Below are 9,107 nucleotides of genomic sequence, written 5' to 3' on the forward strand. Positions count from 1 at the left end.
ACATCGCCCTGCCTCCGTTCCGTCTAGGCGAGCCTGCCTCACTTCCTTCTCCCTCCGTCATGAGTGCACCGTGGTTCGTCTCCCCCAGCCCCCTGCCGCTCCCTGACTAGGGTTTCCTCCGCCCCACAGCACTGCCGCGCCCTCCCGCAGTGCCGCCGCCCTCCGGCTCATCCAGCGGCACCGCCCTCAACTGCCTCCACCAGTGCCGCCGCCCTCGTCTTTCGGGTCACCACCCCCCTCCAGCTCGTCCAGCGCCGCTGCCGTCATCTTTCGGGTCGCCGCCGCCCTCGTCGGAAGGGTCGTTGTCGCCCTCGTCACAAGGCCATGGAGGCCAGCCTCCAACTCCAATGGAAACACCGCCCAACAGTCATGAAGCCGGTGGCCGCTCCATGGAGTTCACTCACATGAAGATAAAATGGATGACAGTTCCCATCCTTATCTCAGATAGGAGAAATCAATTAGATTGTGAATTTCTCTTATGGTTGTATAATTTCTCAGATCGATTTTTTGCTGCTATTTGATGGTTGTAAATCAAATAGCAATTGACATTGCAAGAGCACTTGAATTTCTCTGATGGTTGTATAATTCTCTGAAAATCTAGTCTTGTACCTAAATGCAATAGATTGTGAATTTAATTTGACACTGGAACTTCTCCAAAGATCTGTAGCTGTGGCTGATTCGAATTTTGTGAAACTGAATGTTAGTTGCAGGAATTTTATGAAACTGAATGTTATTTGCTACCTGCAACTGTGGTTCATTGCAATTTGTGTCTTTTATCTGTTCACCATCCAGTGACTGCACATCTATCCAGTGATTACAATTTTACTTGGTTGATGGTTAGGAAATTCACGTTTCTTCAGTCTGATGGCAACTTGAGGATGATAGTACTTCAAGAATCCGAATGCCACGCAATGTTGGATAGAATTAATTTGTAAGTTTGGAATTTTTTTCATAAATATTGACTAGGTGGTCTGCACAGCAAATTATTCCATTTCTGAAACCTGCAATGATCTTGTACAGAATCTGAAAACTTGCAATGTTACAGTTTGAGACATGTTTGCAATCAGTTTCACAAATTTGGAATCACCCACAGCTGCAGATTTTCAGTTTGCAATCAGTTTCCAGTATATTGCATTCAGGTACAAGACTAGATTTTCAGAGAATTATACAACCATCAGATTGCATATATCAAAATATAAATAAGTACATTTCAGATGAAAAGATACATTGTACATTGCTCCCATGAAATATTTGTACATGGACACTCTGTCAATACATAATATCAGTCCTTTCAGTTGACAAAAAATGAATCAAGCAGCATACAAGTAGCTAGTGCCAACTACATTTTGGTCTTGTTTATCTCCATAGATTGGGGTCACACCACCAAGATGGAGAAATTCAAGTGCACTTGCATATAATAGTCAGCCCTGACTGCAGAGAAGGAGCAGAGCTTGCTCCAGCTTAATGCACAAACGCATAGAGTCCCTGGGCGGTGGCAAAGTGAACAACTCCAATGTTCTCTGAAGATCCAATCACATGATTCTATGCACATGGGTACCAGGAAATTCTCCTCCAGAGCTCAAATTTCTTCTGCCATGATGCGTATGCGATTTCCAGGTACCTGAATTGGCACCATGCTCCCTTGCCTCGCCTTCACCTCATCCGGACTGTCCCCTACAATTTCGTATTGAAGAACACAAACTTGAGCTCGGCAGCTACGATATAACAAATCAGCAATTGGGTTTCTCATTCTTTGCATCAAGAAGAAAAGTTGTGCACTGATTTCAACAAGATCGATATTAAGGAAGAAAACACTATTGAACTAATCAGAAATAAACAGAGGGCAGAAGGCAAGGTTACCAGGGCCGGAGTCCGGAGATCTTCAAGTTGGTGGCGACGGCCTGTGGGAGATGGCGGCGGCGGAGGCGTCCTGGTACCCCTCGTTGCCGGCAACCCACACGGGCCGCGACGCCTGCCGCAGCCACGCCTCACGCCGCTGCAGCCCGCGCCACTCGGTGGAGGCTGCCGCGGCGCTGGATGACGAGTCGAGGCCAGCGGCGCTGTAGAGGAGTCGATCCCGTGACGGCATTGTGCCCTAGCTCGTACGTGACGGCGGTGCTGGACGAGGAGTCGAGGCTGGCGGCGCTGCAGGAGTCGAGGCCGGCGGCGGCGCCTAGGGCAGGTAGTAGCACGGGGGAGACAGAAAGGTCGTACGAGCACCGACGGAACGGGCGAACGGCGCTGTGGGGGTTACGGAGCGAGGGCTTTTTTTTGCAAAAATCGCAGGCAGGTGGGGGGGGGGGTGAGGCGGGCGCCTAAATGCAAATTGTCTCCACATCTGTCCAGTGCTCTTAGATGAGGATCTTGTGGCTTCCGTTGGAGTTTGCTAAGTTTGCACAAGAAACCTGGTTTCCATAGGATACAGTACCAAAAATAATAAACTAGATCACTTGCTAACTACATCTAACTAGTAAGCTGCCCGTGCTAACGCCACGGATAAATTGCAGATTACAAAAAAACATTGGTTCTAAATATCCAAAAGTCACCACCCATGTTAGACACATGATCCATAGTTCAAAATAAGAAATATATATTTCACACAAAGAATATGTAACATAGAGTTATTTTGTTGATCTTAACAACCACATCCATAGAGCATATGTAATCAAGTGTGCTTTCATCAGCCGATGATAGTTTGTCAAAATAGGAGTGACTAATGTTATTCACTTAACACCACTAACACTCTGTCGTTCCTATTCAAACATAGCTGATGAAAGCATAGAAGCCATCAGAGTATAGAAAAAACATAGAATTCAAAACAAACCAACTTTCCACTAAGTTAACTTGTTGCCTCGTTACTGTCTTTGCTGCTTGCAGCTTGCTGGAGGCTTGAGCTTGACCTGGTGCTTGGAGAGGGAGCCATGGAAATGGGAATGCTAGCTAGTGGCCGTCAGCCACCTGATGCTGCAACCATCAAATTGAAAAAAAAAACAATCAGGGATCAAACACAGCATTTAACACTTTCAGACAGCTCATATCTAATAGCCAAAAAAATCAGGTACTGAAGATACAGAAAAATTATATATGTGCAGCATCATGCTGCTACCTGTGAGCGAGAACATCCAGAAAACTACCAGCAGAGATGATCAAAGGTGCATTTCAGATTTTTGGAAGCCTGTAAGCCTCAAACATCAGCACCTCTGTTTCCTCATTCAGTACACCTCTTGAGATTTTTGTCCGGGTGACATTCTGAGTTAGATTAGGGATTTTGTCCGGGTGACATTCTGAATTACATTAGGACAACTGCTTATACAATGTTTTGGACAAGAGCACAAAACTGAAACAAGAGCACAAGTGATACCTGCAGGTGGGAAGGACACTGAAACCCTCGCAAGTGTAGCGGTTGTCCATGTGTCTGCTATGTTTTGTATTTGGATCAGAGAATAGGAAAAAAAAATTGCTGACAAGACACTATTGAGCTCACCTACTGAGATTAGAGTTTTTTGTAAGCTCACCATACACTTTCATTTGAAGCATGGAAACCTCGAAGTTGGAATAAATAAACCATCTTTCATTAAAAAAATGATAAGTGACTGACCATGTAAAGCAGAAATGGGAACACATTGCAGACCAAATCGTCTGATCGAGTGCAACATTTGCAGGGATAACCCATCAATCCTTGAATGGGAACACATGATTGCACAATTCTATCAACTGACGGAATTCCAAGAACATGTGCGGTCATTCTTCAGTTCTTTATTACTCATTGAATTTAATTTAGCATTGAAATTAATTAACTGACGGAAGTTTGCATCCCAAAGGCCTAGCCTAGAATAGCTTTCATCGTGCCAGAGCTTGGGTTCCAATGCTTAGTTTCGAGATATGTCCAGAACATTTGGGTAATAACCAGTGGCGGAGCCAGGATTAAAATCTACCTATGGCGAACCTACCACCACTCATTTGTGTAAAAAATATAATCATCGAATATGCATAAATTTACTATATATCAACTCATGAGTCGCAAATTGTATGAAAATATTGGGCATTGGTAAGTAGACGATTAGATAAACATATCGTACAAGCACTAAGTGCGACGAGCTAGCCGAGGAAGATTCATCCTCCGATGTTTCAAGGCTTGAAAGCGCTTCATGATTGCTTTCTCATCAAGTTCTTTAAATATCTCCTTCTTGTTGTAGCATATTATTAAATCATTGAGCTAGTCTAATCTTATTGCGTCGTTCGGTTTTTATAATTTGCATAACCACAAAGACTCTTTCCACATATGTTGTTGCGACTGGAAGGAGCAGTGCTAGTTCAACTAGACGATAGACCAATGGAAACATCCTATGTCTTTTAGTTTCAACCATCTTCACTGCAAAACTCTCAAAATCACAGCAACCAGTAAAGTCATCAACTCTTCTAACACGAAGAATAAAGGTTTCAATTGCAAGTTGATCCTTTATATTCGAAAGATCATCATCGGAGAAATCAGCATCAGATCCTTGCCAATTTGACAAGCTTCTCCACGTTGAACTCAGAGAAAGATCAAGACAGAAAAAGCATACCACTTGGGTTGGCCGTCTGGCCGCTGTCCCTGCACCACTGTTGCTCCCCGACTCCCCGTCCGTGCAGCGCTGGCCGCCGGCGGAGACACGAAGCAACCTGGAGTAGGCCGAGGGGGCGCCTGGGCGACCAACCGACGCGTCGAGCGGAGCAGAAGGGCGAGGGGCGAGCCGGAAGAGGGCGACGACGCGTCGGCTTTTTTTTTTTTTTTGATAACATACGATGCCTGTATTATGCAGTAAGGAAAACGTACGGAGTACAACCCGAATACAAGCACCTCCTAGAAGGATACAGAGACACCAGCTGTCCATGGCAATTTACACAAAATACCCTACTAAAGATAGAAAATACAAAGAGGTCCTGAAGATCTTTTGTGTGATCAACCATCGCACTGTGCTGTCGTCGTCTTCCAGAAGCAACCGCCAGGAAGAACATCAGTCGCCGTTGTCTGCCTCCTCCGCCATCGCCGAAGCCACCGTGGGTTCTGGAAGAAAACGACGAGTTCACCACAACCAAAACCAGGAGAAGCCCCATCGCTTGAAAGCTTTGACAAGATCCGCAAAAGAGAAACACCAAGGTGGAACATCGGACGGGGACACACCCCGAGCTTCTCTGGTCAAGGAACCGCAGTCCATGCCGGCGAGCAGCAAGAACGGAGCAACGGCCCTTCCACCGCGCAACCACCAACCCGACAGCCAACTCTCTGCATCTCTCGCCGAACCCCCAGTCCATACCTGGATGACGATTCGAGGCGCATCCTATACCGGAGCCAGCAAGAACCAGAGCAAACCTCGACAAGGCAACGCGCACCGGTCCCGTAGACTCCACCCTCACGAACCTCTCGCCGGCGCCGGAGCACGCGCCACCGAGACGGGGACAAGGTTGGAGGGACTTATTCCACGCCGCCGCCGCCGCCGCCGCCTCGCCGTCGACGACTGGAAACACAAACCTAGACAAGCTAGTACCTAATCTACACCACCGGGCTGAGAACCGGAGATCCCCCTCACATCCGAGGCCTAGAAGGCCACTAGAGACGGGGGAGATCAGCGGCCTCGCCGGCGGGAGCACGGGCAGCCTCCTTTTCGCCTCTCCCAACTGTAGCAGAGGAAAGGAGAGGGTTCGAACGTTGTGGCGTGTCGACGACGCGTCGGCTTGGCGGCGCCTCTATCCGGCACTGACGGTTCGTCTTGTGAAGTGGCCAGTGGGCTTTTGAATTTGTGATGGGCTGACACTTGAGTTTGATTGACTAACGGCCCAACTTCCTACCACCCAAAATCAAAGCGTTATCTTGATATCTTCTTCCTCCAGGCTCCAAACGGGCGAACAGACTGCCTGTGCCTCTGGCTCCGCATGGCGCAGGTACTCTGGCCGCCGGCGGGAGGGGCGGAGGATTCGTCGCCGGCCAGGTATGGCGGCCGCCATGGCTCGCCATACTGGTGGCTACGCCATTGGTAATAACTAAACATGTCATATAGGTCGCTGCCAATAAAAAATCAATGTTCCTGTTAAAAGCACATCCAAAATGGTAGTGCACTGCATTTAGGAACACATGATTGCACAATTCTATCAACTAACTAAATGAGCCCATATTGAAATCCTTCTATGTTAAATTTTACTGAACACAGTAATTGCAAGGTGTTACATGAAGCATGAGGATGCTAATTCATATGTGGCATCAATTATACACCACATGCAACTTGTTTTGAGCAAAGGATAAAAAATTTATCATTCTTTTGCCGAATCATGAGTACACTTACTGTAAATGTCAGAGATGGGATGGTGGCTGCGCCATTCCCTCGCTGGATGGTCATCCTGCTCGCTGGATGCGCCATTACCAAAGGGAGAAAATAGAAAGCTGGTGAAAGGAGAGAAGCAAACAGAAGGGAAGCGGAAGAGAGATGAAAATGAGCGGACGAAGCTCATGAGCTTCGTTGCCGACCATAATGTTGCTTTGGGGCGGTGCGAGCAGCCACAGCCCGCGCGCTGGGGCGGCGGCAGCCGGCGCGGGCTGCTGCAGCGGCAGCGGCGCGCGCGGCTGCCGGCGGGCGTGGTCGCGAGGGAGCGTGTGTCTGTGGCGGCGCTCGGGGCAGCCGTGGTCGACGCGCGGAGCAGCAGCGGCCGGCGGGAGAGCGGCGTGGGGCAGCGGAGGCCGATGATTTGGGCGAGGAAAAACGGATGCGAAGAGAAAAAAGGAAAAAGAGAGGGGAGTGCGGACTCGAACCGCGGCCGACCGACCGGAGACGCGCGGAAGACGCGCGGGGGAGCGGGGGACGCGTTGAGGCGGGGGAGATCCAGCGAGTTTTGGCCGTTGATGTGCGTTGAAGCCTATGAGAGCAATTCCTGGCCTTACATTTAAATGGTGCCATTTTTGTGGGTACAAATTTATGGGTGCACAATGGTCCAAGCATCTCAGTGGGGTGCAAATTCGTTGGTAGATCATGCGAAATTTGAATCGGTGCTTTAGTAGGTTGATTGATGATGATGGAAAAATTATTATACGTATAAAACAATACTAAACTGACCCAATTGCTAACTATATCTAAATAAATAATTATCATGTACATAATAATAAATATAACAACTATAGACTTGTTGACGCAAAAATCCCGCTAGACGAATCTTCACGCTCCACGTACGCTAGGGCCGGAGAGATCTGCTTCGCTCCGAATACCGAACCCAACGGCGCACGTGCGGTGCGCTTGGCGTGCTAGTCAATTTAACATGCAATTAACAAAAAGGATAAATATTAAATTCCAGGGGCTATCGGCTAGCCAGCCGATACCTATGACATTAGTGATCATCTATCGGATAGCCGATCTGAGGAAGCAAGCTGGTCTAGAACGATGCAGCTTCAAGAACAACATTAGATTCAGATCCAATCGACTATGGTGATGCAATCATGTAGAAAGCCGATAGCGAGGAAATCTAGGCTGAATAAATTATAGTAAAAGCATAAAACAAACTAGATTAAACGGATTAACCTAAGCAGTTACAGATAACTTGCAATAACAACTTAAAACAAATCAAATTAAATGGATTAACCTAGCCAGATCTAAGAAATTACCGATAACTTGTGATAAAAGCAGCAAAAAGCTAGACTAAACTGATTAATCTAACAGATTGATAACTTTTATCAATAAATTGGCGAACAAGTTAAACGCCGTCGAACGAATTTAACGTGCTCGATAACTTGAGTGCTATAGACAGATGAAGAAGAGATGTGCCATCAGCCTGGGCCTATCTATGCAACTCGACTCGAAACTTACCCGCAAACGATGAAGGTGCTTGCTGAGAAAAACTCGTAAAGAGAAAAAGTTACTGCAACTAGGGTTTTGGTGAAGCCAACGACTTGAAAGGTAGATGCGATGAAAGTAAATTTTTTGTTTCGATGTGGTTGATCAAAGTTTACAAATGACAGATGTTTGCTATTTATAGCCTAAACCTAGACCCCGATGCTGATTCGGCAAGATTATACCTTGACTAACAAGAAAACAAACTTGCCTAATTAAACAACATAAAATCTAAAAGATAACTTGCCAACACAATCTTGTCAGCTCCTTCCTTAGCTCCACTGGCTATGACGCCCATTCTGGCCTAAAGGCCTAATATGCTCTCTCTTCTTTTTCCATCTCAGCGTCGGTCCATCTTCATCAGCCGTCTGCCCAATAGATTGACACGTGCCAAAAAACGGTGTCAACAAGACTAAATCACTTGCTAACTACATCTAAAAATATTTATCACATGTATAGAAGTTAATATAACAACTATAAACTAAATCAGGTGCTAACTACATCTAAAAAATTAATTGCTAAGTCATGGAGAAAATTGCTAAACTTTTTTACTAAAAAAATGGTTCAATTAATTGCTAAGTCATATATGATGGAAGAGATAAGATTATCAATTGAAAAACAAATAGTTCAATTAAATATATATTAAACACACTGAATGTGTGATGCAAAATAAAATCTATTGAAACTATATATATAGTAGGTCTATTTAGTACCTTGGGTATGCAATAAGTTATTCCATACCCGAACCAGCGCGCACCTGATCCGCCTGGTCCTGGTCGCCGCTTCTGGTTTTCTCCAACCGGTTCGCCCCGGTCTACGTGGACATCCCCACCACCTCCATCTCCACCTGTCCAGCGTGAATCGGAGAGAGCTGGAGGTGTGAAATGACCATTGCTACCCCTGGGATGGTCCTCCCCTTCCCTTCCCATGGCGGTGATGCCTGGCGACGGCGAGCGCGGGGGATGGGCGTACGCCAGCCGGCCGAAGGGTTGGCGCTTGCGGCTATGGCGGCGGCGGAGGATCCGAGCTGACGGACAAGACGAGGAGGTCGTCGACGCCGACGGCGAGTGGGAACTCCTGCTTGTTGTGGAGCACGTGCGTGATGGCCGCAGCGGCGGGGATGCCCATGGCCGCGACGCCCCTTGACACCGCGGCGATTGCCGTGCGCCCGTCCACCGATCGGACGGCTGCGGCGGCGGCCCCACCGGCGCAGGTGGCCGCGTAGACGTCGCGGAGGCCGAAGTCGAAGCTGTC

General features: G+C 47.4%; 1 long non-coding RNA gene across 5 annotated transcripts; it reads right to left on the reverse strand.

Moving 5' to 3' along the window:
- Positions 1–2,570: 2,570 nt before the first annotated feature.
- On the reverse strand, positions 2,571–6,701 carry LOC120679544. Of its 5 annotated transcripts, none has more exons than XR_005677231.1 (3): positions 6,321–6,632; positions 3,135–6,042; positions 2,571–2,964 (listed from the first exon to the last, which is right to left on the reverse strand). It is a non-coding gene; the product is annotated as an uncharacterized LOC120679544 (long non-coding RNA). The 5 variants fall into 5 exon arrangements; XR_005677230.1 differs by having other exon boundaries at positions 3,107–6,042; positions 6,321–6,631; XR_005677233.1 differs by having other exon boundaries at positions 2,571–3,249; positions 3,362–6,042; positions 6,321–6,618.
- Between the last annotated feature and the right edge of the window lie 2,406 nt (positions 6,702–9,107).

This window comes from Panicum virgatum, chromosome 6N, assembly GCF_016808335.1.
Source record: "Panicum virgatum strain AP13 chromosome 6N, P.virgatum_v5, whole genome shotgun sequence".
NCBI lineage: Eukaryota > Viridiplantae > Streptophyta > Magnoliopsida > Poales > Poaceae > Panicum > Panicum virgatum.